The 27,432-nt window shown below is 37.7% G+C and overlaps 1 protein-coding gene and 1 long non-coding RNA gene across 3 annotated transcripts in view; one reads left to right on the top strand and one right to left on the bottom strand.

Annotated features, from left to right (window-relative positions):
- The window catches only part of Efna5 (ephrin A5), a 280,528-nt gene that overhangs the window by 118,348 nt on the left and 134,748 nt on the right, over positions 1–27,432 (top strand). The gene's annotated exons all lie outside the window — the stretch shown is intronic.
- Positions 19,064–19,675, bottom strand: LOC150064132 (uncharacterized). The gene is made up of 2 exons (XR_016535116.1): positions 19,599–19,675; positions 19,064–19,115 (listed from the first exon to the last, which is right to left on the bottom strand). It is a non-coding gene; the product is annotated as an uncharacterized LOC150064132 (long non-coding RNA).

Consider the following 27,432-nt stretch of genomic DNA (forward strand, 5'->3'; position numbering starts at 1 on the left):
CTGAGGATCACAGTTTAAAACTCGCCGAAGCAGCAATGCTAGCTGTATTTCCAGCCTCTCTGAAACTCATTTTGCTTACTGGGAAATGGAACTTTAAACTGCATGGTTTTTTGTGGCTTCTTTCAGATTCTATTCTAAATGAAGTTTACATTTTATAATTAGTTTCAACATAGACAACAATTATAGAATTTGATGTAGATATTCTTAGGAATTTGGATCCTAGTGTATAAAATGTAAACTCCCTTCCTTGAGATGGAATGCTGATGATTCCAGGTTATGATTTAGGTTATGATTTTTGCCAGCTTAGAAAGGGGAGATTCCACATAAGCCAAAAGCACTAATTTTAATAGCTTTTTCTTAGTTGAGCAATTTAACCAAAATTTTATTACTATGACATTTCTGAGGGGGAAAAAGCATAATGTAATCTAGTCATCCCTTATAAACATTCACAATATGTACCATCTGAAGGAAGAGCAATTATCATTTTTTATAGTCCACTTAATATCTTGAGTTGCAACTAACTCAATCAAAAATGTCCTGCCAATGACAAGAACTAGTTTCCCACTTATTTTCAGAGTGTGCATCATAACACCGGTGTCACAATCTTAGAGGTTTCCATTGTAGAGATGAGGGCTAAAAGAAAATAACAAGCTCAACTTGATCTTCCCCTAGAAGGCTAGATCTCACAAAGGTGGAGTATAAATTCCAGTCCGCCATCTGTGGGAAAATGCCTTCCTTCAAAGGCCTTCCTCTGAAGCCTGAAGGAAGTTCTATCTTCTCTGCTTTTTCTACTGTATTCCAGTGTTTGGCTGGGCCAGTGGTACATTATATCCATGATCTATGTACACAGTAGGAGAATGAAGCTATAGTACATAATACAAAAAGCCACTTCTTCTGAGTCTTGATTAAAACAATCCGCTTGTAGCTGCTTGGTTGTCAGCTTGAGCTTGTCTCTGTGACTTCTTTTCTGCTCCTCACTTCCATCCATCATTGCAGGGAACACAGAAGAAGGAATATATATAGTGCCCTGTGCTTGCTTAGGCCTTAGCAAATATCAATTCATCACCAACTTGGCCCTACAAGGAACTATTCATTGGCATGTTAGAACATTACAATTTACCCAGTGTTCCCTGGTGTCAAAGGAATCACATGACCGGATCTCAAAACAAAAAGAATTCCACAATATGTTCTTGGAGTTATTAATAAAAAATAACTGCTGGTTGACAGGAAAGGCATATGGTAGATTTAAGATGCAAGGGCACTGTGTGGTAAAAAGTATGTGTGTGTGTGTGTGTGTGTGTGTGTGTGTGTGTGTGTGTGTGTGTGTGTGTGGAGAGAGAGAGAGACAGAGACAGAGAGAGAGACAGAGAGAGACAGAGAAAAACAGAGACAGAGAGATAGAAACAGAGAACAATTATTTATGCACCAGATAAACCTCCAATGTGTGATGCGATTGATAAGGTGCTTCCATTTTTTTCTTTATTGCTCTGCCATTGAGCCCTTGTAATACAACGATGAATAAATGTAATGAAAGCAATTGGCTGCCTGAGATCTTTTTTAATGCACTGCTTCGGACGCAGTACATATGCTGTGCAAATAAATACCAAATTAGTGTTCCTGTTGGAAGCATTTGGTGAGAGTGAGTGATTTGTCTTGCTTATGAAAGGTGCATACATTTCTGCACATAGCTGTTTATCAGCCAGCTTCTTTCTGCTTATGGATTCAGAGATGGAATTCATCATTCGTCAGTGCCTGAGCAGATGTGCTGGAGACAACGAGACAGATCTGTGAAGATGAGCAGAAGAGCTCCACTGGTGCAAAGAGGCAGGCCTACAAATTGTATTATCTTTTGAGACTGTTGTCCACTAGCTCTTTTCTACACTGCAGGAGAAAAAAATAAAAAGGAAGGCCACCTTTTTTTCTGCTTTTCACTTCTGTATTTGAAAAAAAAATGACCACTTTTAGTACTAGCTTAATGGAAATGGAAAACAGCCCAATCTCTCTGGGTAGTGCAATCTACTGAAAACCCATTTCTCCAAAGGTCCACTCACTCTCTTCTGACTGCAAGTTTATTTGATGCTAAATTTCAATAAAAAAAAACACTAATGCCAGGATTGTGTTGTTTGCTCTGTTGTCAAATTGCTATAGACAATTTTTTTTCAGTTCATAGAAATAATTTCCATCAAGATAACATTAGGAGGCGAGAGACAGTGTTTTCCTGAGAAAAGCTAATGGCTTTCTAAAAGTTTGACTTGCTTTCAGCCCTGTGCAAAAGGCCTGTTGAAGCCCAGTTGATTACAGAGCTATCAAAGGCCCTTCATGCCAACAAAACTCTTTTGCACTTGTGTTCTGTTGAAAATTGCTGTCTGATGCCAGCAGATTGAAGAGCTAAACACAAGCTGTTGAGGAGTTCCATGTAGCTTTCCAACTGCAGGTTCTTGACCTTGGCCTGATGTAATTAACCAGCTAGGAGCCACATAGTGCTTTCAGGGCACCAGGAAAAGGAACACATTCTCATCCTTAATTAATGAATGGATGTCAGTGTAAAAGCAAAAGTAGTTTACCTCAGGAAGCAGAAATGGGGCTGATTTCTAATACCCAGGTGGGGCTACAATTTCTCGAAGTACTTCTGTAGACTCTGTCTTGCTACTCTAGTCCTCCGTGAATACCTTCCTTTGGGTGATTTCTTTTTAATCAAATTGGCAGAAAAACAATTTCATATTCAATATACTTAACATATAAGATCATTCAGAAATACTGCATGTATGCTTGAAAATGTGGCCTGTAGCTCTGGATACATCTGGTTCACAGCTGATAGTACTGAACCAGTAAGTCCTGCTGCCCTGACAGTCACATGGCATTAAGGCAAGTAAAGGTTCAGTGTACGACTTTGATTTCTTTGGTTAGTTGAGGTCTAGGCTGGGCTTTAGGTGGACAGAAGGAAATGTGTTTGCTTGTCATTTACCTTTTAGACATTGTCAATTTAGTTTGTCTCAGTAGCTTAACAGCAGCAACAGAGTCAAAGGATGGGCATGTGGATAAGGATAACTAAAATGACAGGGCGGACATTTCATGAGATGAAGAACAATCAGCGACAAGAGTTACCTTTTGAGTTCTTTAGATCCTTGAGAAAGTTTTTCACTTTACTTTCTGAATGTATTTACACAGCCATTCATACGTGCCAGGCATCATGCTACATATCTGGGTTAACACTGGGAGAAGATATTCTCTATTCTCAAGGGCTCAAAGAGTGTGGTAGGTAAACAAATAATGACAGGTGATGTGCTGGAGCACCATAGTGCTGCTGGCTTGTAGAGGACCAGCTCCTGCACTGCTTTTATCCCTTCCCAGTGCTGCAAGAGGCTCTGTCTGAAGATAATTTTCAGAGCTTAAGAGGATTCATGATTGGCTTTTTCCAAGTGCTGCATTTATGTCATTTGAAGTTCAAGGTTTAGTTTTATTCCTAGAACACCGCATCTTGGTGAGAGCAACCTTGCCTCTGGCCCATGAGCCATTGGGCACCTGAGATTTTACTGCCTGCCACGCCAGTTCTGTGTTGCCCTAGTTCCTAGCTGTTTGCCATACCACACATGCTAAGGGACAGGACTCGCATGCTTTGTGCACGGCCCTCCATGAGGTTTCAAAGCTCTCCGTGAGGGCTAAGCCCCAGCTTTTGCTCTGAGTGGTTCCTTCAGCACATGTCATATCTCCTCCACTGAGCTGACTGTCGGCAGAATCATCTGATTGAGCACCAACCAGCAAGTGCTGCCTAGGAGGGAGGTCCTTATTGCCCATTTTCTCTCTTTCCTAAATGATCTTAATTGCTTGGGTAAGGAGGCATCCATTCTAAATCTCCCTCCCACCAGGGGTGATTCACACCATAACAAGGTTTAGATTACCCCAAATGTCAGAACCCCCACAGATATAATGGGCTTCCCTCCAGGGCCCACCTGACAAACTGCTTTTCTTACAGTTACCTGTAGTATCCCAAAGCGCAGTGTCCTGTGTGACACCCTGGTTCCCTGTTATCTCTCAGAGCGGGGGGGAGGGGGTGCCTTTAGGTTGTCATTTTAAGAATCCCTCCAATTTATGAGACGTTTATATGTTAAGCATCCTTAATCTCATTTAAACACATCCCATATTCAGATAGATGATAGATAGCTAGATAGCTAGCTAGATAGCTAGCTAGCTAGATAGATAGATGATAGTCTCACCAACAGTAATCTTTAGGTTATGAAACTTTTGGCTTATAGATTTTGAAAAGTAGAAAATTATGAGAAAAAAAGCAATTGTATTTCAGCATATATGCCATTTCCCCCCTCTCTCTTGCAATCCTTATTCTTCCCAATTGGCAATGTTCAGATATCTTGTGCATTCTTTCTCAAGTTTATTTAATCAGAGCACTTCTGTGACAACAGTAAATAAACAGAAAGCAGCTAAATTAAAAAGAGCATTGAAAATAACATGTTTGAGTTTCTTTCCTTTGCTAAGATGTTCTTTCTGTAATATTTTTTGGGGGGGGCTGAGGAAAATATCTTTCCCTCCTCATATCCATCAATCCATGAGAAAGTAAGGGTAGAATAGCATTGTCATATTAGAAAAAGAAAATGATTGACAGTGTCACTTAAATTCAAATGTCTCCTTAAAATAAATATAAAAGAGCCTTTGAAGAAATTGCTTTGAAAACTCTCTCTTAAAAAAAAACTTGGAGTCCCCAACTTTTGTTCACTTTACTTTGTTCTCTGACTGATAGATGAATTCAGCTATATCAGAGTTGAAGGCTCTGAGACTACCTCATATGTATGAGATGTCCCGTCACTCTGCCAACTGGCCTGCCCATGAGGGGCCTGGAGCAGACCCAGGGTTCTTTCCCACTCCCTCCTTCCCTTTCTTATCAGCATGGGGATGTGCTACCAGCCTCTGTGACAATCCTCTAAAGTCCATAAGTGGGCCCAGAGACCATCAATATTATTTGAACTTGCAACTTCCCATCTTTCCTGAGGATCTGAAACCTAGGAATGACAAGTCTATGTGTCTCTGCTGAGGTTGGGAGACAAGCCTGTGTGCTTCCTTTTAGTAGAGTAAAAATGCTCTCAACAATTGAGCGAGTTTTTATTACTACCGAGATAAGAAGTACCTTTGTAACCCAGACATTGTAAAAGCTGATAGACATCTCTCTAAATAGCAGCCAAGGTTTTTAGATGTTTGGGGTTCTTAGATGCCAAGAGACATGAGTCAGTCCCACTGATAACCAGGTGAGTGGGTTCCCCCCACCATGCACACACATTAGTCATGTTTGCCTGCAGTGAAGGCATGACCTTCTGTACCTCCCACACCTACCCCACCTCACCCTTTTACCACAGCACAGGTACAGAAAGTCAAATGAGTAGGTCATAGGCAGCCTGTGTGTAAGCCACAGACTTTCCTTATGCTACTTGCAAATCTGAGTTCATTATTTCCATTTTTGAAGGACAGACCTTGAAACAGACTTTCTCTTAATCCTTTCATCACCATCTTTTACTAATTTGATACCAGCTGTACTGGTCCTTTCTACAGGAAATTCTCACTGTGCCCACAGGACCAGAGAAAATAGAGCTCTTATCAAATTGGCTTTATGTTCTCTGTGGCAATTTTCTTTCAGTACAGTAAAGAGGGCAGAAGTCTCTTGTTTCTTTCTTTCTTTTTTCTTTTCTTTTATTACTATCTTTAAGTACTTGTACAAAGAAGTTGCCACTTACAAAGCAGTTTATGAATACAATAAATCTTGATCAAAGTCACCCCTTTCAACATTCTCACCTAGTCCCTCATGCTTCTTAATTTTGTAGGATATATACTAAATTCTTGACTGCATTCCCTCCCTCTTCTCTTGTCTCTTTCCCCTTGACCTCGTCCCAAGAATTTTGAATACCTGCTTCCTGGTGTTTTATTTTGCTGAACTTTGACTTTGCCATTCTAAGGAATCACACTATTTGAGATCACCACTGAATCTACCATATTTCAGCGAATACATTTGTATACAACTGCATACCACCCAACATAGTGACTTATAAGTTCATAAGCTAAATTGAGCTTTCACATGTAAGGGAAAAAGGCATCCTTTGTTGCTGTGGGCCTGACTTACTTCACTTACTATATAATTACACAATTTTTCACATATTACTTAATTACATAATTTTTCTGTTTTTTTCATTTTTTTCACAGAAGGTACAGTAGTATTCTTTCTAATATATGAATAAAATGCCATTGTTTATATATACACCATTTTCTTCTATTCTTTGGATTTTAATCTTTAAAATTGCATGTTGCAATACTTACATTTTTTTTCCTTTAAAATGTGGGCCCATTGTGTCAGATCAACACTGAGGACAGCAGATAAAAGTGTTGGATATAATAAAATATTAACAAAATGTCAATATTTTTCTTGGAGAGTAATTTGTCTTGAATTTTCTGTGATATTTTTCCCCTACCTCATATACCTGAGAATACAAGGCTTCAAAGCATGGCTATGCCCTTTCTACAGACCACATATATAAAGTGAAACTACAGTCTTTTTAGCCAACATGTACAATAGAAAAATAATTCAAGTATCTGAGAATAACTATAACAGAAGAGAATTCTTAAAGTAGTGCCTGGCATTTCCCCTCAGTTAGACATGAAAACTACCCATGTGTAACTGAGTCAAGTTTCCAAAATATAACTATTTTTTAAATCCTTTCATCAAGTACAAAATGTGTAAGTTTATGTTATGGCTACTCAGAGAATTATTTATGGCAGGTGGTTGGGATTGAAGTTGCCTGTCTGCTTCTGGGATTTGTGTGTGTGTGTGTGTGTGTGTGTGTGTGTGTGTGTGTGTGTATACATATGTGTGTTATGTAAAGTTGCAAGCCCTTTCAGTCTGATCAATAACTGTTGTGCGTTTCAAGTCAATGTGTATGAAAATGGATCATGTCATATCATATATTTTGTATTACTCATAAATAATGTAATAGCCTTGTGATGATTTGGTAATTGCTGTTTTTTAGAGTTACAGATATTGATTCTGTATTTCTGTTCATAAAATTTACCATGTGTAACATATTTGTAAAATTCTTATGAGTTAAAGCAAAATAACAACTCAGATAATTGTGATTACCATTTTGATGCATTACCTTTAAGTATTTGTACTGTGCAGAGGCAAAAGCTTTGATTTGTTTTTTGTTTTTCTATTTAGTTACAATCATACATATTCTTTCAGACAGCTACAAATGTAATTCTGTAAACATTTTTCTCACTTAATGCTATAATTCTTTATGTATGTCCTTGAAATCTCTCTAAAATTATTCCTCTAGACTTTAACAGAAGTCTTTTTATACTAATAATTTTTAAGATTGATTCCCAGAGTTAGACTTTCTTAAAGTCTGTGAACATCTTTGAAAAATTTTCCTTTTTTACAGAATTTTTGATGTATATTAAATAATGTATATGGATTTTATAAAAATCTTACCAGTTTTTACAACAAAAGCACCTGTGAATAATGAGTGATTTTTCTTTTGTTAGCTTTAATAATTTGTGAGGGCAGTAATTTTCTGCGTCTCATTGATAGGGGGATATTTTAATGTGTATTGTATGAGTGGATTATGTTTTAATTTGCTCATAATTTTTTCACAAAATAATTGCAAATGTAAGTACATAATTACTTTTTCAATGACATCATCTTCCTTTCTATGAGACATTTTCCTTTCATAAATATGTTAAGGAACCAATACAATTCTTTTTATATTATATTCTTTTAGAGCCTCAGCAAACTTACAAAACAAGTTTTGTTATGTTTCTCAATCTGATTTTAGATCACACATTTGTGTAACTATGCCACAGTTCTGTATTGACAGTGTATTTTAGTTATTGGCATAATTGTACAAGTTCTTTGTGTTTTGACTGTGATGCCTTCGTCCTCCCAGGATAGATTTTCACCTCCCTTGAGCCCATCTGTCAGGTCATCTGTCTTGAGGCATTACGATTTCCTAACTTTCTCAGAATCATCTAGAGCAAATAGTCTCTCAAGAAGGAAAAGCTGATGAACAATTCTGAAAGAAAAAGCAGACTTGCACCTGAATTCCCTCCATGTAGTCTGGGGCAAGCAGCTATAGTTTCAAAAGCCCATTCTGAATTCTAGCTCTAGTACTAAAGCTTCTTTCTGTGATTCCTCTGCTTCCTTTTCACTTTTTAACCAGGAATTCTGCCCCTACCCCTTTCAGTGAAATAACTGACTTGAGTCCTTTTATGAACTTTTCCTTCCTTTCCTTAAGCCTTGCTTCCCTTCCAAGCATATTCTGTATGTCTTTAGCAGTCATGGATTTTGTACATTTTCAGCAACCACGCTGCAGCTAGTGTTTTATACTGCTGTCTTCCCCAGTGTACAAGGAAGAAGGGATTCCTTATGGATATAAAGGTAGAAGAAACCCTATACATTCCATTTCCTTCACAAGTAGCAGTGCAGCTCTTCTTAGTGCTATAAGTTACATGAGTGCATATGACCTTCATGTATATAATCCACTATTATTTCTCTGGGAAATGATCAGGACCATATTTCAAAACAAAACAAAACAAAACCTTACCATCTCCCAAGAGATTCCCAAGGACATTTTGGTGTGACATAAACTTTCTGGAGACGGAATGGGCTTTAAAGTCTGCTCTTTCATCAGTGTAACAGTGGACACTGTCATTGGTCCTTGTCGTTATGTGTGCAGTTGTTAAATTGTATGAAGCCAGAAATACAGAAAACACATCAAACGAAAGCAGATGTAATAAAAGTGAAAAGCTGAGCCTCTCAAAGGACTCACATACACGGAAAGGTATACATTCTTCCCACCAGAGTCCAAAGATGCAGGTGTTGCTATGATGTAATTGCATCTGCATAGGAACTTGTTGATGTAATACAAAACTTATAAACATAGCATAGAATAATTATATCATCTGGTCTTGGACCTTCTATATCTGCTCTGGATTCCTGGTGAAACTTGTATCTCCAGTATATTAAACAATTTCAGTTTCAGAAGAAATTGTCCACAAACTGCTACCTGAGTTTCTGGATACATTTTACTTATCCTATCTTTGTCATCTCTGCTTATGCAGTGAACTCTTCACAACTATCCTCCCATCTAACAGCACATGTATCTCAGACCATCCCTATGCTTCTTAATCCTGTAGTATTTAATGTGAGCTTCTAGGATTTTTTGTGACTGTGCTCAAAGCATTTCAGTCTTTTGGTGTATACCTGGCTTTGTACTTGTAAGAATGAGAAGAGTACTCTACAAATACAGCAACTACTTGTATAATTAGCTATCTTTGTTAAAGAAATAAATCTGAGTAGACAAGTCTTAAAGGAAAAGAAAAATCTCGGTGTTTCTATATGCTGAATAAGCTTTGCTATTGTGATGGGTTTTTCTTTGCTTCAAACTCTATAGGTACTAAATGAAAATCAGAGGTATATCCTTCCTTTTTAGTTCGAACTTTCATTTCTTTATGTTTGTCTAATTTCACCTATCTTTTAACACAACCAAAGATTCATACTACCAGAAACTTTCCTCAATTTTCCTACCTCAATGTGCTTCTTGTGTATAATCCTAGAAGATGGGTAACTCTCCTCTATCACTTAATATAAATATTGCAGTGCATTATATGCTAATTATTTGTGTGTATTTAACTTCCCTCATAAGTAGCTTGCAGCTTCCTTTGAGGTCTCAGGACCACAGCTTAATCCTTTTGCATACTACCCAGTAATTAGTATGATGTTTGCCCCTGGATTTAGAGAAAGCATTGAGAAATTTGTTTCACGTGGCTATTACCTAATAACGCATATGAGTTAAACAATTTACTCCTCTGAATCTTATAAATAAAATGCTTATGATCTCATAGAATTATCATGAAAGTTAAATAAGTTATAAATGAGTGTTTTGAAACTGTAAACCAATATGGCAGTGGAATCAACTGACTAGCTGTTATAAAATTCCTGGATGTGGGTATAGTTTCATGCTTGCCTACCATGTATTAGGTCCTGTATTCCATTGATAGTACTGCAGTAAGTAAGAAAATATGTAAATAAGCAAGCAAACAAGCAAACCTTTTCTTGCTTCAATTATAAGTTCTTTCCAGATGTTCTAGTTTCTCTGTGTTTCTAAGTGGAGAAGTCCTTCAAACAACATTACAGTGTGTGTGTGTGTGTGTGTGTGTGTGTGTGTGTGTGTGTGTGTGTGTGTGTATTATTTTTTTTCCCTAGCAGAGCTTGGGATTGGTGGACCTAGGTCCTCATGAATATAAGGCAATTGCTCTGTCACTGAATAGCACCCCTCACTCCTGAAAGGAAAAAAAAAAGGTATATACTATGAGAATTTGATCTCAGTGTTTCAAACTTGCTACGAAGGTACTATACTATTGAGTCACACTACAGACCTTTTTTGACATTTTTAAGATCGGGTCTTGATTTTTACCCAGGCTGTCCCTTGAGTTACAGCATTCCTGCTTTATACTTTCTACTATACCTGAGATGATTGGGGTGTGACACCAATCAAATTCTTCTATTGGATGGAGTTTTATGACATGTTTTGTTCCGACTGGCCTAATACTGTGAGTCTTCTCTCAGCCTCTTTGTAGCTGGATGAAAGACATGAGCCACTCACTATTCCCAAATACTTGTTAGAAATGGATTTCATAAGCATTTTCCTAGGCTTATCGCAAACCTAGATCCTTCCGATCTCAGCTTCCTGCGTCGCTGAGATTACAGGCTTGAGCCACTATGCCTGGCTTGAAAAGTATTTTTTGACTGATATATTAATTAGTAAGTTGATTGGAAAATTTGAGTTTCTACTTTACATATTTGAAATAAATATCTGATTTCAGAATTTGTATGTTATTTATTTGCATTTTAATGATGGTCACTATCCATCATTATTATAGTCATTATTATAATCAGTGTACTAGGCATAGACTTAAGAGCATTTTCAATATTTTTTGTACAATATACATGACTGATGCAGACTAAAGATGCAGTTGAGTGGCTTTTGGTAAGAAATGAAGGAAAGGGTTTAAAAGAAGTTAATAGTCTTTATGTCATTAGTGTTCTACATTTATCACGTCCTAGAGTCACATGAGTTACCTGAAAAAAAAGTAGTTAGATGTCTGAGTTTGGGGCCAATTAAGTTAGGATCTCTTCTTGCTGCTTATAGTAGATGATATGAAGTGAATAGATTATTTCAAGACTTCTTCATGCTACCATTTAGTGTCTTATTCTTTCACAATGTGAAATGTTTAATAGGAATAGTGTAGGAACAGCTGAACAACTTCATCTCAGTTATATCCACTGTGTTAAGGAAGCAGACTGCTGGTGTGAGTTTGGAGGAAGTGGATAGAGAAGTGCACATTTTATGGAAAATGGACATTATTGTCCTTTATTTCTTCCCCAGGTGTAGAAAAAAACAACATCCCTGGAATCAGAGAGGAAGAGAAGGTTCTTCTCTGTGCCTTGAAAGTGTGGAAGAAAGATTTTTTTTTTAAACAGATACTTGTAGACTCAATGTGAGCTGAGTCATTCTGGCTATTCACAGAGCAAATCCAGTTAGTATTTCCTCTAACCTTTGCATACAATGAGGAATCTTTCATCATAATTAATTGAGAGTAATGATAATGATGATCTTCATGACTAAATTTGATTGCTGACTCTTCCATCCATGAGGACCTCAGGAGACGATGGTCACTGAATGTGAAAATGGGCCAGACGCTACATTCTCTGCATAGACATTTCTAGACCAGAAGACTCCTTTTCATAAACCAATAAAATTATTTCTCTCTTGCTCTAAGAGAACTGTGTTCCTTCCCAAATCCAAGAATATCTAGTTTCTGGAGTTTTGTTTTGTTTTGTTTTACAGTATTCTTTTATATAAATTTGTTAAGATTTTCTCTTCAAACATTATCATAATTTTATTAATTTACCAATTTTGTTTTTCAGTCTTTGAAATTCTTTTATATTATACTCTTGACTGTATTTTTTTTTCCTTTTAGAATCCTCCTAATCTTAGGAGGAGTGTGAGTAGGACTGTGTATTGTCGGAAGAATCCTTTGATGTTCTTTAGTATTTATTTATCTGATATTACTGGTAAATTACTTCCTTTTTAAACTGTGCACTGTTAGCTGGAGGGTCATTGGGCCGCCAGTTTCTTTTTTTCTTGAATGTACAAATAGTTATCGTTCACCTGTCATATGTGAGCTCATTTTCCTTTCTAAGTCTGTAGTCCTTTATCTAGCTACCTACCTACCAACCACCCCTGTCGAATGCCAGTCTGCTATTACCCACATTTCTTGGACAATACACGTTATTATCTGCTATTTATACCCCAGGTGTGAAGGATAGCTAAATGAAATCAGTCCTAATGCGTCCCCCTTCCCTTCACAAAGGCATATGAATTGGAAGGTTCATCATATTTTTTTCCACAAAAAGCATAGAAAGTCACTTTTAAAAAGAAAATGGATTATTTTCCTTAGTGACAAATGTCCATTATGCTTTTATTTATTTATTTTTCATGAAAGAAATTCATGCTTTATAGAATCAGGCTCCCTTTGAAGCTATAACATTTCCTTTCCTGTCGATTTTGTTTTTCTTCGAATATAATTTGGTTGATATGTTTCCCTGTATCCTGTTTTGCCGTTAGATTTTGATAAGCTTTCTGGGGAGCTCACATACACTGTTCATTTCACCCAAATCTAATGCTGTATTACTTATCTGTGGTCTGCCAGAAGTAACTTGGGGTTAAGGTTTGGCACTTCTGCCTTGTGTTTTGGCTTTGGCACCGCAAACATCTCACAAAGCAGACATAATATGTGTACAAGAAACTAGAGACACTAGTAGCATCTTGTCAGCTGAAAACCAGAAAAGCCTCGTAAATGGGTAAAGGAGAAAATTGCGCTGAATGTATTTATGGTGGCATGTTCAAGCTCCTCACTGAAACCACAACTAGTACTAAAAACTCCATTCCTTATCATCATTTGCTCTCCAACAATAGATAAAAGGGTAATTAATAGCTCATGCAGTTTGCTTGTGTGGCTCTCTCTTAGCTCATTTGTTTACATGGAAACACTCCCTCCTGTACAAAGGGAAGGAGGCCTGGAGTGATGTTCCTTACATAGGGGAGATAGCATCAGACCTCTCCTAGTTTATACATCCTCAAATTCTGTTTACAGTGAAAGTCAGGATCTTGAAGTGTTTGCTGCTCCCAGGTTTAATTGGTTTTATCTGCTGTTATCATAACAACCTTATCTCTGCAGACAGTTGCATGGATAATATTTGAAGATCAGAATGCAAGCCCAGACACACAGTGTCATCCAGCAATTAAATGTTATTTGATAGTTGTGTGTGTGGCTCAGGTGCTGGGGAGCTCCTGCCTCTGGTTGACAGTCTTTATAGCATCATAAAATAGTTCCCAGGGGAAATCCGGTTATGGAAAGCTTTCTGAATAGAAATGGCTACAAAAGCCGAGGTAAAGTGCGGTTCAGGCTCTTGTGGTGGTTCCAGTCATTGACTATTGCCTAATGACTGTGCAGTTCAGGTCTGAGAGATGTTTAATTATTTCTGTTATTGCATTTTGGTGAAAGGGTAAAGAAGGCATCTAGCTACGTGATGTGGATGCTGATGTATATTTTGGGGGAGTCCATTAATGGATCAACATTGCTCACCACATGCCCAATTTAATCCTTGTATGAGAACTCCATAAAACATACCCTTTACAGGAGAATTCTTGATGGATGTTTAACTGCATGGATCTAATTAGATGCAGGGCAGGCCTTTCCCCAAATGATTAACTGGCAAGATTAGGTAGACCTTCTTTTGTTTTGTTGGGATTTGGGCTTTCTTTCTGTAATATTCCTTTTTTATCTTTTAAAATGAGTTTCTGAAAGCAGAAATGGAAGCAAAGCAAGCACTTGACATCTCTAAGGTTGGAAGAGTATTATAGTTAGTCTTCTGGGCTTTTTTTCAGGAGTAGATTACCTCTTTAACTTCGCATGGCCTGTATGGGGGAGATAGAGAGAAACCTGATTCAGACTTCTGTGTAGGTGAAGCACTGGAGTGTTCTGTTCATTACATGTTTTAATTGCTCAGTTGTGCTTGGAATGTAGATTAACTCTCTACCACCTGAAAGAAGGTCCCCCCTTTCCTATGGAGAGCAGTCAGGAGGAGGACAATGGAGGACAAATGAGATCGCTAAGTGGAGCCCTGATCAATAGAGAGTGCTGTCCATTTGGTAATGGACAACCCTGTCATCTCAGCTGTTAAAGGATTCAGCAGAGAAGTCCCCAAAGGTCTGCAGAGCATAGGCATCCAATACAGGAAGCATTACTACCTCCCTTCCCCAGCCCCCATAAATAAAAAGGTGCATCTCAGGAGCTCAGTCTTTAGCTGTAGTAAGCTGTCACGCATGGAATTTATTGTACTCTGTTTTCAAAAATCTGTGCACAAAGCAGAAAGACAACCTGGAGACAGGAGAAGTAAGGGCAGTAGGATGGGGTGATGGGGGGATATTCTTTGTTTTCTCAGACCGTAATGGGAATATGAACACCTTAGATAATCTTGTGTGCTCAAAGAGAAAATCTTTCAGATTTAAAATTATGAGGTTGTTTAAATTGCTCTTTTAAAATGTTCTCCACCTGGTGATTTCAAGCCAGCATGTTTGGCAACCAAGAAGCTTGACGAATCGCTTTTGTCAGACAGCCATATGGCAGATGGGGTGGAGGTCACTGGGTGCCCAGCCTTCTTTACTCACATTAATGCCGTTTGGTCCACATGTCCCACTCTGACAGAGAACCCTTCATGGTCTTCCCTTTCTAAATACCTTCAATATGGCCAAGCTCTACTTCTAAGAGACTCCAGACTGCTCCTCTCCCGTGTTGGGTTGTGGAGGTCGGGTGGAGTCTGTTTCATTATTTGTCTTGCAGCTGCTCATTTAACCAAGCTAATTCCCAATGGGATCACTGTACCCACTGGCAGCCAGACTTCCTGCTGGACTATGCATGTAAGAATTTCCTGAGAGTTGTGAAGAGGAGTGCAGTTTCACCGGGCAGTCAGGTGTGGGTCATTAATTTTCAGTGCTATTGTTTAACTATTAATGAGGTCATGGCCCCAGGGCCAGACTGACTTTACCTATCAGATGTCTCCTATCTCCCAACAGGCCATTCACCTTTACTCAGAGATCTCCACTAATAATTGTCCCATGTGGCGTTCACACGCCATTGCCTCATCTCTTAACCTCCGCTTCTTCTAGATAAGAAATAATTCCTCCTGCCTGTCTCCTTGGCCATCCATCTTTAGTGAGACCCATAAAACAAAAGCGGTCCCATTTTCCATTAACCTCTTTGTCCTGAAACTTAGAGACATATGTACTTTCTCTTCTTCTTCAGCAAGGGGTATCTGTTTGCCATCATTTTCATGAGGTCTTAAATTATGCACAGAGGCAGGCTTCACCCCTGTTGACCTAGCCATCTACTTTACCTTTTTATTTCTGTCCTATTTACCATTGCAGTTGATAACTTGTAGAACTCAGTAAAGTAATTCACAACTGTCAGCATCTTTATTATATTGCAGCCAGCAGCAGAAATTGTAACCTAAAGGGATATCTACTAAATCAAGATTTCTGTAGCATAAGCAGTGTAAATGAATTCTTGCACATTACATTATTATTTTTATAATGTCTTTATTAAAAAGGAAAGGAGAGGATGCCTATTTGGAACAAGTATAGCATATCCAAAGGCTGATAGATTCTTCATACAATTAGAGGGTGAAAAAGCCCATTTGAAGACTTAGGCTCCAGTTTCTGCCTCTTTGGATTCCTGCCATGTCCTCAGCAGGTCAGAAGCCGGCCAGGGCTTGGCCATGATCTCACCAGCAGTCAAGGGGTAATTCCTACTGTTCTATCCTCCTCCTGCTCTTTAGAGCAGCACAGAGAAAGATCTATTCTACATGACAGCCTTTTGGGCATTGGAGGATGGGTATCATGTTTCTTGAGACAGTCTCTCTTCTAACCTCACATCTCCCATTTTTTTCAGCCATTTCTCATCTGTTATGTTTTTCTTCTTTAACCCACCATCCTATCTGCAAACCCCCCACTCTTATTTTTTTACTAGAGGTTCAGAAGGAGGCGTTTCTAGCCCTGTAATAGTGTGTCTGGATATACAAAATATTAAAGTCAGGGTCGATTATGTTCTGTAATGACAGTTTCAGTGGCTGAGATTACCTAGGCTTTGGAGGGAGCAGCCCTATCTCTTTGGCTCATAAGGAGCATTCAGCTACCCAGAATCTCTCAGATTAAGTCATAGGAACATTATTTAGGTCACAGACTAATCTCCCCTTTGTCTCTTTGTAGTTGAATTTTTTGAACTTGAATTCCGGACTTCAAAAATTTCTTTATTAACCAAATATGCAAACAAACATCTGTAATCCTTAAACTCAGGAAGCTGAGGCAAGATGATCATGAGTTCTGGACCAGGAAGACCATGTCTCGAAAGATCACAAAAAACAAAACAAAACAAAAATCACTGTCTTAAAGACTATTTTGACCAGGCATCTGTAATCCTCACTATTCAGGAGGCTGAGTTGTTTGAAGCTAGCCAGGACAGGAGAGCCTGTAAGAGTTGTATTCCCAATTAGCCAAAAAAGAGCCACAATTGGAGTTGTGGCTCAAGTGGGTGAATTCTAGCTTTGAGGGGAATAAAAGCTCAGGAACACTGTCCAGGACCTGAATTCAAGCCCCAGGACCACACGCACATGCTCCATCCCCCAAAACACATAGCAATTTTATTGAAAAATCAGTTATCTTTACAAATTGGCTCATTAGAAAATTTGATTTTTAAAATTCTCCTCACAAAAATTTCATCTATATTGGTGAAAGACACATATATGACAAAAGAAGATAGCAACACACCTGCATGCATCTTTCTGGAGAGGCAGTGCACAGGTAAATGTCAATCAGTAGCAGCCACCTGTGCCTGTTGAACACTAGCCTTAGTATGCAACATTACCACTTTGCTTCATTTCTCACCCTTAGAAAACTCTATCAGGGTGAGCATTGTTGTTTCACTTTGACTATAGTTAAGTAGTCAATATGGTTGCTCTACTCATCCAGTGGGAAAAAAAAGTTTGAGCCTCAGTCTTCCACTCCGTTCTTTCCACTGCATCTTGATGTCTGTGTTTTACTTTGTAGGTTCAATGGAATTTTCAGCTTTAAAATTTCTCTAACACTTTTTTTGCCAGTCCTGGGCTTGAGCTCAGGGTCTGAGCCCTGTACTTGGACTTTCTCAAAGCTAGAACTCTACCACTTGAGCTTCAGCACCACTTCCGGCTTTTTTCTATGTATGTGGTACCAAGGAATCAAACTCAGGTCTTGTTGCATGCTAGGCAAGCACTCTACCACGAGGCCAAACTCCCAGCCCTCTCCAACATTTTACATAAGCTATTTGACGTCGCAGCAAGTCATTAGATTAGCCACCCAAGCAAAATATGCCTATGGTAGCGATAACTAACCCCTGTAATCTTTGTAGTAGCCATTTGGACTTTTTGCAAAGGTTTTGGGTTCTTCTCCTTGAAGGCATTTGGTTGAATTGTCCTTCCAGGCATTTGAAATTTGGTGTAGCTATGTGACTAGCTGTGGTCAACCAAATGTGAGTAGAATTCATCTGTGTTCCTCCTTGGCTGGAGCTGGCAGATGACTTTTATGTGTTTTTTCCTCCTTCATACTGCATCCGTAATAATTCCAATAATACTAACATGAACACATTCATGACAGTAGCTGTCTATTAACCTTATCACTGAGTGACTCTACTGCACATAATTCCTGCTGATTTATGTAGTAGACATACAGGGCAACCAAGATATAAATCGTTGTTGTTTTAAGCTACTGAAGTTTGGAAAGTGGTTATTGATCCTTTGTAATCTAACCTGTCTTTACTATTATGACTAGCTTATCAATGCTAGAATATGGAGGAGCTGGAGCTGTTTATAGTGTGTGTGTGTGTGTGTGTGTGTGTGTGTGTGTGTGTGTGTTGGGGCTTGATCTCAGGGCCTAGGTGCTGTTCCTGAACACTCTTTCTTTCTCTCTTCTCTCTCTCTCTCTCTCTCTCTCTCTCTCTCTCTCTCTCTCTCTCTCTCTCTCTCTCTCTCTCTCTCTCTTTCTTTCTTTCTTTCTTTTTTCCTCTCAAGGCTAGTGCTGTAGCACTTGAGCCATACCTCTACTTCCAGCGTTTTGGTGCTTACTTGGAAATAAGAGTCTCATGGACTTTCTTGCCTAGTCTAACTTTGAACTGCAATCCTCAGAACTCAACGTCTAACTAGCTTATATAGGCTTAAGCCACTGGTGCCCAATGATTCTCTACAACTATTCTTAACTATTGTTGAAGATCAAAATATTGAAAATGTTCACTTACCTAAACATATCTTGAGGCTAAGTAAAGCAATGCTATGTTTAGGTAATCAAAATTTTTCTCTTCTCCCTGTGCATGGTGGAATCTGCATTGCATATAAGACGTCATCTTAACATGGGTTCCATATAAACCAGATCAGGAATCAGCAGCTTATTTGGGAATCTTTGTTTAGGATGAAAGAGGGGAGGGGGATATTGGCTCTCCAATTGTAAGCAAGCATAAATGAGGAAAAATATCAATTGAGGCAGAAAAGGTAGGGGAGCAATGTGGGGTGGTATGTCACCACACTGCTCGTAGGTTTTGCACAAAGCAGAAGAGCTTGGCTGACCATGTGGAATGGCACCAAAGGGGCTGTATTTCAAAGCCTGTCTGTCTTGATTCCAAAAAAAGAATGGCAAGCAATTAATCTGCTGGCTCCTTGCCTTTTCCTGTCTCAATGGCCAGAATCTCTGGCAGTCCTAGGTTGTGCCTCCTGACACTCTCAGGCAGTCTCTGGAGAAGTGTGAGTCTGAGAGCACAGTTTGAGCTGTGTGCAGGCACAGTGGGTTCTCCTTGCCAGGTGGTTTTCTGAAATCTACATGTATAATTAAAATACTAAATTTTATTTATAATACTATAATGACATCACTGGATGTTTAACATTTAATTAAGTGGCTTTTGTTGTGTTTTGGGAGATCAAGCTGTAAAAAGATGGAGAAAGAAAATTAGTGAGTTCTTAAAACACTCAAGAATAGCCTGGTAGTAGTGGCTCATGCCTGTCATCCTCGCTATTCAGGAGGCCGAGATCTGGAGAATGGAAGTTTGTGGCCAGCAGAGGCATAAAAGTTCACAAGAATCCGCCTCCAAATAATCTCTTTTACCCATGTAATCAGGTAAATTGCTAATTTCATCCCTTTTCTATTAAATTCTAAATTTTACTGGGGTTTTTGGTAGCATAATAGAATTTCAAGTATAGTTAGGAGATGTTCTGAGTAATTTAAGTACTATTTGGATAGTAGTACAGAAAACAACTCTTTCTTACTAGTAAGTGCTATGTCTGTAGCTCAGAGATATTGCTGTTTGTCTCTTAATAAGTAATTCTGTCAGGTAAAGATGAGAAGTCTTGTGCCTGGACTTAATGAAAGTCCAGCTTATTAAGCTCCAGAGGTGGAAAAGATGTTTACCCCCTTTATCCTGTATCCTTATAGTGTGGACAAGGTGGGTGTCATTCTTCCCATTTCTAGATGGTTGAGGTGAAGAGAGGACCCTCTGTCCCATCTGTGGATGGCCAGTTCTATGTCAGTTCAGAGACAGGATTATGTGCTAACAATGAATGACCTAACCACATATACTCTGGTCCATTTCCTGTCAAGCTTCACTTTCTGGAAGCCATTTTATTCTCTGGTTTCTGACACATTTGAGAAGTGTTCTAACCAACTTTTTTATTTTATTTTATTTTTAAATCATTGTGGCCAGTTGAATGCTCTAGAGGAGGAGGTGACGCTGGCTGCCTGACATGGTCAGTACCTGTCACTAGCTGACCTTAATCACAGCACACTGTTAACCACCTTAGCAGTTCTCATTGGCTTAATGAGATTATTATGAAACTTCTTTGCCAGCCACATGGGGGGTTTATATATCAGTAACAAGACAGTATATATGAGATTACTCTGAGAGGCAAATTTATTTAATCAATATGATGGTATTAGGATTCCTGCTTTCTATTTTCCCATTCCCTGCATTCACACCAGTACAAGTGTGTCTACATACACACACACAGTGTTGGTGAATCTTAACTGGCTGTTTTGAAAGAAAACAGCATTTATCTCAATGATCAAATTATATATGACTGTATTATACCCTATACGTTTCAAAATTTTAAACATGTAAACAAGAACGTGGATTTATTTGTATTTTTTCTTTGTATACTTATAAAACATATGGTCATATTTATGGTCAGAAACCTGGAAGGGAAAATAAGCAGAAATAACTTACCACAAAGGTATTTTCTCATGTTCTACTTGAGGACAAAATAACCGAAAATCTGGCATTTTGTAGTTAATATAGTTGCTTTTTGTGAATCAAAAATGTAACTACATGTAGGACCTATGGTGATTACATTCAAACAAAGCCATGGGCAAAATCTCTTTCTTTTTCCTTTAAACCATCTTGTGGTAATTTGTAGACATTTCTAATGGCTTTTCAGTACTTTCCCAGCATTAAAAGCTATTATGACCATGATTGAAGGAACTAGATTTTTCCATTGTACTTGCAGTTTATCCCCATATTCCCACTGATATTACAGCACCTTATTATTTAGGAATTTGCCCTCCTGATCTCCTTGGGATAACTCACTACTCCACTCATTTGCTTGTTAGAATGAAATAATGTACTCTCACATTCAGAAATAAATCCTGTTCTATTCTATGTACTTATCACTTGGGAAACTATTTAATCAGAGGATCTATTTATAATTCAAGTGTGAATATAAAAGGACATATAAAGATGAATCCGGAATGCCAGAATTCCTGTAGCTGTGCTATGTAAAATATGTTAGAGTAATAAAGGATGACTTTTGGATCTAGAAAGATGTGTGGCTGTGTGCTTGCTCTTGTCCTATAAGACCTCTTTTTTTGTTTCACATTCAGGGAGAATATGTCCATGTAACCCTGAAACTGGAAAGGGTGGGTGCAGGGAAAGCATACTTCCTCTGGAAATCCACTGTGATTACAGGAAGTAGTGTCGTCATTCTCAAATCTAGAATCTAGATTCTAGAATAATGCAAGGTTTACAGATGTCTTCAACTTCTGGCAGAAGTTTAATGACAGATAAATGTCTCTTGTATGGATCCCCTTAAGCAAAATTGCATAATGTCTTCTTTTAATTTACTTCTATACTCTTATTTTACTTCCACATATCCATCATAAACATCTTTTAGAAAACAATCCACATTTTATTTCAAATGGAATAAAAGATTTGAAAGAAAAGATAGAAGCAGGTGTCTAAAACATCAGAGCAACTCCTGTGCCTTCAAAATTTTTTTTAAAAAGTTGGGGCTGGGAGTTTGGTCTAGTGGTAGAATGCTTACCTTAGCATGCAGGAAGACCCGGCTTCAATTTCTCGGTATCACATACATAGAAAAAGCCAGAAGTGGTGCTGTGGCTCAAGTGGTAGAGCTCTAGCCTTGAGATAGCCCATGGACAGTGCTCAGACCTTGAGTCCAAGCCCCAAAACTGGCAAAAAAGTAGCTAAAGTGTGTATTTCAAAAGCTGAAATTGGAAGCACATTAACAAGAATCAGATGAGATAAGAGAGGAACATAGTATTTATATTTGTCATATACACAATATTCATACGAACAAATACACTGTATTTATATGTTATATACAGTATATGCACACATCCATCTATATGTACAATATGCACACAATATGTATACATTTGAGTAGTATGTATATATGTATTTATGTTCTATGCATGTGTATATATGCAGTATGTGTGAATTTGCATTGTATATGTGTAAATATTCAGTATATAAATGCATATATCATATATATGCACTTCATATATATGTTCATACATAATATATGTGCACTATTAACCATGTGAGCCTAGACTGTGCTTTTTTCAGTCAACTAACTCATTAATCTTGAAATAACCCTTTCACATTATGGAACTATTGTGTGTATTTTTACCTAAAAAATGGAGGGTTGGAGAAGTTGAAATATCTGTTTACTCTCCCGGAGAGTGCTGGGTATGAAGCTTAAAAGTTCCTTAGGTTGTCTCAGACTCTAAGGCTGATGTTCTTTTTCCTTACACCTTGCCACTAGGCTAAGATGAACAACTTTAATTCAGAAATCTAATTTGTGTATCACACAAATTAGGCATATTTATGCCTAATCTAAATTTTTAAAAAACACTATGAGCCCTTTTACTACCTAATTTTTATAAATTTGTTTACTATAATAGAAATTTCTAGGGTGAGGCTAAAGCATATGAAGCTACTATTTTAAGAGTCATTAAAGATGCAAAGTGGCATTACTGTAGGAGAAGATAGATATAGCAAAACAAAGCCTTTAGGCTCCCACAAAACTACTTCTTCTATTTAATCATGAAGTCTGACCAACCTAATATATAAAAACATAGGTAGGCTTTTAGTGAAACAAACAACATGAAATTTTTTCCTCTACAGTATCTTTTATAATCATTTGACCCATATTTAGTTAAGGTTCATATTCTGTGCTTGCTTATGGTTAGAAATAAAAGGAAGTGACATGAACAGTAGATGATATGCAAATAGCATAACATACTTTTGTGTTTCACATACATACCTGAAGCTGTTTGGAAAACAATCTTTTCATGTTGTGTTGTGTTCTGTGCTGTTTTTCCCCCTAAGTAGCTCAAACTGGCCTTGAGCTTGAGAACTTCCTGTGTCAGCCTCTAGAGTGCTAGGATTACATGTGTGCACCAGCACAGCCTGCTGTTTAATCCTTTACATCCTTACTTGCTTTTTTCAAGATACTTTCTAGTTGGCTGTGACTCACATAACTTAAATTCTGCCCATCTTTCTGACCCTGCACCAATGCTTTGCCATTAGTAATAGTCTTTCCCACTTGTGGACTGTATCTGATGCCAAGAATAGTCTACCTCCAGCATTTTTTTTAACTCACAAATCTGTTTTTGCCAGAAACCTAGGTGAGTAACTTCAAGTTAAAGAGTCACTCATGGAAATTTCCTGTTAGAGTGTGCATGGCTCAGTGATTTTATCTAAAGATTGGCGTGGGTGAAAAGAGGTTAAGTGGTATTGTTTTGGTTGATTAACCACATAGGTTACAAAACAGAAGAATCCAACAGATTGATTTTTCTAAGATTCAAACCACTGTAACTTTTTTAAAAAACCCTTTTAATTGGTATCTTGTATCACCTTGAAGATATTCAGAACCCAACCTGTTACTCTGAATTGCTGTGCAATTTAATTATTTTCTATTATAAGAGTGAAAGGAATTAGAAGGAAGAGGCAGATATATCTGTTCTTCTTAATTGCAAATGGTAATCCACAGTCTACTACTTGTTTTCATTCTCTTCCACCAACCAAATGTAAAAACACCAGAGTTGCTCATCTGCATAAGAAGAAAATTCTCATTTGTTATTTCAAAGGGATTTATTTCAATAGAGAAAGCAAAGGGATGATAGATTAATGCACTTAAACCATTCATTTTTATAGCATGTTGTAGAATCTGGGTGCTGAATATAATCTGTATTTTGTGTTGATGATAGAGCTACTTGGACTGACTGAAGTTGTGCCTAGACCCAAATCCTTTCTTTTAAGGCACTTTGTTGCTTCTTAGCCAGCAGAAGACTCATGGCTAATTTTTGTTCTTTGTACCTCGTGGTGCTTTGTGTACAAGAGATTTTGAGTGTGATGAAGCCTTGGGTATTTACACAATGTGTCAGGCCCGTTATTAGTGGCATGTCTGCTTTAAAGCAAATGCTTAAATACATCTAAAGTATTTTGAGCTTAAATAAGTGGAAGATGGACATTGAATATATGATGATATTTCTAAAATTAACAAAATAAGGGTAGCACACATTCTAATTTTCATACTTAATTTTTATCGTCGCTATATAATCATTCAAAAATAAGGTAAGAGGGCCGGGAGTTTGGCCTAGAGGTAGAGTGCTTGCCTAGCATGCACGAAGACCCGGGTTCAATTCCTCGGTACCACATACATTGAAAAAAGCTGGAAGTGGTGCTGAGGCTCAAGTGGTGGGTGCTAAGCCTTGAGAAAGTCCAAGGACAGTGCTCAGGCCCTGAGCCCAAGCCCAAGACTGGCAAAAAAAATAAAATAAAAAAAATAAGGTAAGAACAAACACAGAAGGATGAGAAGGCATTGTTTAGATGATTAAATTTCAGATATTGTTGATTTCTTTCATATATTTTTATTGTAATTAATAGAAGGGTTACATTAAATTCACTAGATAGAAGATGCACTACTTCACAAACATTGATACCCTTTCTCATGTCTTGGTCCCCATTTCTCTCCCCCCACCCCTGCCCCTCATCTTGTTTGTTGATTTCTTTTTAAACAGTAATAATGGAGTGTAAGTATGTAACTTGGCAATTTAAGCCAGTTTCTACCTTTATGGTTCTTAAAGGATTTGCACAGGTTAAGGTCATTACCTAAAATATTTAGGATCAGAAGTGTCTTTCAGATTTGGCTTGGATACTTCAAAGCTTTGAAAATCAGAATGTCCCCACATTTGAAATATTCTGAAGTAAGGTTCAAATTCAGATTTTGGATTTTGGATTAAGGATGCCAAACCAGTGTCACTGGAAATTAAATAATCTTTAGTGTACTCTGTTTGGATGTTGAAAATACCCTTCTATTTTTCCACAAGGCCAGTTGCTTTCCCTTGTGAACTTTGCTTTGAATCGGGACTACAGACAGCTTTTAAGTAAATGAACACACCAAAGAGTTGGAAATTGTAAAAAAATAAGATTTATTTTTAAAAATGTAGATGTGATAGATTATGAAGGGAAGAAGAAAGCTGCTAAAGCATGTTGGGTGACCAGTAAAGTTGATCCAAACTTGTCCTATTTGAAATGAGACCACTAAAATGAAAAAGAGACCAGGGACACAAGATTTAGTGGCTTGGAGAGACATACTGTTAGGAATTTTCAAAGTTGTATTCCTGTCCCCTTGTATCATGCAGCCTTGGACATCTCTATGATATTTTCCAAAAGAATGATTATTTTGCAATTAGCATAATAATAGTTCATGCAAACTGTTACTGCACTTAGAATTTATTGTAATTTTTACTGCTCAGAAGATAAAACAGTGCAAGAACTCTCATGTAGGTGTTTTCATTAGGAACCACTGCTATGTGATATTTGTGTTTATTTCTGCTGCCTGAAGTTGATTTGTTTGCTTCTCTAGAAGAACAAGGCATAAAATAATGGATAGGTCTAATGACAAAACAGCATATAGTTTTCACCTAGATTTTCAGTCACTATTATATTTACTTGACAGCATTTATGAACTAAATTTCAGAAGGTGGAAACTTAGAAAAATGGACAAATATGGTGTTTTATTGAATGCAGTTCATTGAACCATTTTTTAACAACTAGCAAATGAATGACTGTTTATAGTCGCACAAATTTATATATATGATTATATATGATTATATGTATATGACTGGTGTTTGAGCATGAAGTACCTTGAGCTATCTCTATGAAAATAATTTATTAAACAGCAAATACATTGATACACAGATCTTACTATGGTGAGGCAGACTTCAGTGGGAACAAGTAGAGAGATATACAGTATTCTGAAAAACTTGGTAGTTTTAGTGTGAAGAGCAGCTTTTATTTTGCAGCGTGTTTAGAAGAATCTTCAGATGGGAGTCTGAAGTTCAGTCTAATCCTCTGAACTTTAAAACTTTTAACTCAACAGGAGTTTCTACCTGGTTGGGTGGACTCAAACATAGGTCCTAATTAATGCTCTTTGTTTTTGGCCTCTCATTTTGAGAATAACAGTATTAGCCAGATTGCTAAGGTCATAAAATGACTTTTCTATCTGTATATGTTAAAATATTTTCATTTCATACCTGAGTTATTTTCGCATTTTGAATTACTTCATAACTGGTTCCTTCAATTCTTTATCAAAAAGACTCTATTGTATTGAGAGTGAAGGCCTTACCACCCTCTTCTCACTCCTGTTGATTCACTGCATTTGTCAAGCTCTTAGTGACAAACCAGATGTGGTATGCAAGCAGAATCCACCAGCACGTCTCCCAAGAAAAAGCCTCCTGTACAGTACATGAGACCAGTTTTTGTTATAACAGAGTGACATGGTGATTTATGAAGTGTCAAACCCTCTTGCATTTGAAGAATTCCGGCCTTCACATCTGTCTTTCCTGTGTTTATTTCAGTTGCCCTGGTGACACACTGTCCCTGTAAAACCTGAAATGGTTCTGTGGGCCTTGTGGCAAAAGAATGGAGGGTCATTTCACCCTCTTTAAGAAGGGAAACAAAGCTATGAATGAGAAATCAGGACCGAATGGGAAAGGGAGTCACTGTGCTTTGTCACTGTGGCACTCACTTCATCACACCACACAGGGCCAGCACTGCTTACAGTTCAAAGGCAAGAGGCAGCCTCCTAAGATTAGGTTTCAGCACTGAGAATTGCAGAATGAAAATACATTTACAATTCCTCCCTTTTCTTAAAATTTAAGCCAAAATACTCAAGATCACTTAAGTAAAGCCATGTTCTTTTTTCAGACATGAATTATCATTAAGAAAAACTGCTTTTGGGAGAGTTTATGGTGCTCTGATAGATGTCTAATTTCATAATTTTCTGCAATATACATTTTCTAAGACTCTGATGACTTCACTCAGGGCTCCAAAGGGCTTCACTCAGACCTTGCTTTCTTAGTGTTTTATTTTAGAAGAGAAAACACTGCTTAAGGACCTCTGTATATTTTTCCCTTTGAACTTTGACACACTACATGTCTGTTTATTGTTTCAATATCATATAGAGATTCTGGACAGGGTTTTCTACAGGATGAAATGTATTAAGTGAAAATAAATTTTCCAAAAGGATTAAGCTAGGAAAACCTAGTCTGACCTTGCCAAGATTATTTTTGTTCATTTATCTGAAGAAATGGCCCTTGTGTCTTTAGATAAAAGAGTCATGAAAAGGTAAATGCCCAATTTTATGAAAATCTACATTTCGGTATATAGACTCCTGCAGCTTTAATTGAAGTTCTGTGAAGTAGAATCAGAAATTGTATCGTGGTTCTGCTTATCAGATTCTGAGTTCAAGAATGAGGCTTTTTGATGTTTAAAACTTTACACAGGCAACAGCCAATCTCATTAATAAGTGAAAATCCAAAGCAATGCCTGGGTAAGGTAAGTTCTTATATTATCTCTTTATGTACCTGGAAGGTGTTTATCATCTTTGGCTGAAGTCATATTCTGTCAGTGAATTTAATAACATATTATAGTAATAGGTTTGTT

Source organism: Megascapheus bottae, chromosome 4, assembly GCF_031878675.1.
Source record: "Megascapheus bottae isolate mThoBot1 chromosome 4, mThoBot2.hap1, whole genome shotgun sequence".
NCBI lineage: Eukaryota > Metazoa > Chordata > Mammalia > Rodentia > Geomyidae > Megascapheus > Megascapheus bottae.